Genomic DNA, 3,186 nt, shown 5'->3' on the forward strand with positions numbered 1-3,186 from the left:
CTCGAGTTTTACAGACTTATGCAGTATAATCTGAGTTTTTGCGCCTGCGTCACCCTGAACTTTAAAAGCAGCGGTTTGAAAAAAATCATCATTAATTAAATCTCTAAAATTTTCGGTTTCCCGATCTTTTGCCTGGGCCGCCGCTATTTCGGTGTAAAACCGAGCCTGCGCTATTTCTCCTAGGTGCTAGAGAGCCAACTACCGTCTTGAATATGTTCGATACCGTTACAATCTACAGGAGCGGATTACCAACAGCCCAAGAGACGAGCGTATAACTGTCTGTTCCAAATGGGCTTCTTCATTTATGTTTGAATGAGGTTTTCTGGAGCTACTTCACGTCTTGCTGAAGGAAACTAAAACTTTTAATCCATCATTATATGTTCCCTCCTCAAGTTTCAAACCAAAACTTTCACTAAAGGTAGCTTTCGCTCCGAATAATGAGGCTAAAAGAGCAGATTAAGCTAGTAGAAGAAGCATCCAAGTAAAAAAAAAACTGCCTGCAAATGTTGGCAATCATTCACTTTTACATTTGGTATCATACATAAACAATTTCTTGAATATGTATGATACCGTTACAATCTACAGGAGCGGTTTACCAACAGCCCAAGAGACGAGCGTAAAACTGTCTGTTCCATTATGATTTAATCGTGGCTCTAAAACAGAACGAATGTGAGTTCAGACAAAACCAGGCTTGAATGCCTAGAGATAAGCCAGGCTTTTTTTACACAAGATAGACCATACCTTCAATATTTGTTACATCTGTAGCACTGAAACTTTTACATCAATGGGTTGTAAAAATTAGCTATCAAAAATGGGCTTCTTCATTTATGTTTGAATGTGGTTTTCTGGAGCTACTTCACGTCGTGCTGAAGGAAACTAAAAGTTTTAATCCATCATTATATGTTCCCTCCTCAAGTTCCAAACCAAAATTTTCACTAAAGGTAGCTTTCGCTCCGACTAATGAGGCTAAAAGAGCAGATTAAGCTAGTAGAAGAAGCTTCCAAGTAAAAAAAACTGCCTGCAAATGTTGGCAATCATTCACTTTTACATTTGGTATCATACATAAACAATTTTTTGAATATGTTCGATACCGTTACAATCTACAGGAGCGGATTACCAACAGCCCAAGAGACGAGCGTAAAACTGTCTGTTCCAAATGGGCTTCTTCATTTATGTTTGAATGAGGTTTTCTGGAGCTACTTCACGTCGTGCTGAAGGAAACTAAAACTTTTAATCCATCATTATATGTTCCCTCCTCAAGTTCCAAACCAAAATTTTCACTAAAGGTAGCTTTCGCTCCGACTAATGAGGCTAAAAGAGCAGATTAAGCTAGTAGAAGAAGCTTCCAAGTAAAAAAAACTGCCTGCAAATGTTGGCAATCATTCACTTTTACATTTGGTATCATACATAAACAATTTCTTGAATATGTTCGATACCGTTACAATCTACAGGAGCGGATTACCAACAGCCCAAGAGACGAGCGTAAAACTGTCTGTTCCAAATGGGCTTCTTCATTTATGTTTGAATGAGGTTTTCTGGAGCTACTTCACGTCTTGCTGAAGGAAACTAAAACTTTTAATCCATCATTATATGTTCCCTCCTCAAGTTTCAAACCAAAACTTTCACTAAAGGTAGCTTTCGCTCCGACTAATGAGGCTAAAAGAGCAGATTAAGCTAGTTGAAGAAGCTTCCAAATAAAAAAAAAACTGCCTGCAAATGTTGGCAATCATTCACTTTTACATTTGGTATCATACATAAACAATTTCTTGAATATGTATGATACCGTTACAATCTACAGGAGCGGTTTACCAACAGCCCAAGAGACGAGCGTAAAACTGTCTGTTCCATTATGATTTAATCGTGGCTCTAAAACAGAAGGAATGTGAGTTCAGACAAAACCAGGCTTGAATGCCTAGAGATAAGCCAGGCGTTTTTTAAACAAAATATACCATACCTTCAATATTTGTTACATCTGTAGCACTGAAACTTTTACATCAATGGGTTGTAAAAATTAGCTATCAAAAATGGGCTTCTTCATTTATGTTTGAATATGGTTTTCTGGAGCTACTTCACGTCGTGCTGAAGGAAACTAAAAGTTTTAATCCATCATTATATGTTCCCTCCTCAAGTTCCAAACCAAAATTTTCACTAAAGGTAGCTTTCGCTCCGACTAATGAGGCTAAAAGAGCAGATTAAGCTAGTAGAAGAAGCTTCCAAGTAAAAAAAACTGCCTGCAAATGTTGGCAATCATTCACTTTTACATTTGGTATCATACATAAACAATTTCTTGAATATGTTCGATACCGTTACAATCTACAGGAGCGGATTACCAACAGCCCAAGAGACGAGCGTAAAACTGTCTGTTCCAAATGGGCTTCTTCATTTATGTTTGAATGAGGTTTTCTGGAGCTACTTCACGTCGTGCTGAAGGAAACTAAAAGTTTTAATCCATCATTATATGTTCCCTCCTCAAGTTCCAAACCAAAATTTTCACTAAAGGTAGCTTTCGCTCCGACTAATGAGGCTAAAAGAGCAGATTAAGCTAGTAGAAGAAGCTTCCAAGTAAAAAAAACTGCCTGCAAATGTTGGCAATCATTCACTTTTTCATTTGGTATCATACATAAACAATTTCTTGAATATGTTCGATACCGTTACAATCTACAGGAGCGGATTACCAACAGCCCAAGAGACGAGCGTAAAACTGTCTGTTCCAAATGGGCTTCTTCATTTATGTTTGAATGAGGTTTTCTGGAGCTACTTCACGTCTTGCTGAAGGAAACTAAAACTTTTAATCCATCATTATATGTTCCCTCCTCAAGTTTCAAACCAAAACTTTCACTAAAGGTAGCTTTCGCTCCGACTAATGAGGCTAAAAGAGCAGATTAAGCTAGTAGAAGAAGCTTCCAAGTAAAAAAAAAAACTGCCTGCAAATGTTGGCAATCATTCACTTTTACATTTGGTATCATACATAAACAATTTCTTGAATTTGTATGATACCGTTACAATCTACAGGAGCGGTTTACCAACAGCCCAAGAGACGAGCGTAAAACTGTCTGTTCCATTATGATTTAATCGTGGCTCTAAAACAGAAGGAATGTGAGTTCAGACAAAACCAGGCTTGAATGCCTAGAGATAAGCCAGGCTTTTTTTACACAAGATAGACCCATACCTTCAATATTTGTTACA

The sequence above is a fragment of the Symsagittifera roscoffensis genome, chromosome 1, assembly GCF_963678635.1.
Source record: "Symsagittifera roscoffensis chromosome 1, txSymRosc1.1, whole genome shotgun sequence".
NCBI classification, from domain to species: Eukaryota; Metazoa; Xenacoelomorpha; order Acoela; family Convolutidae; genus Symsagittifera; species Symsagittifera roscoffensis.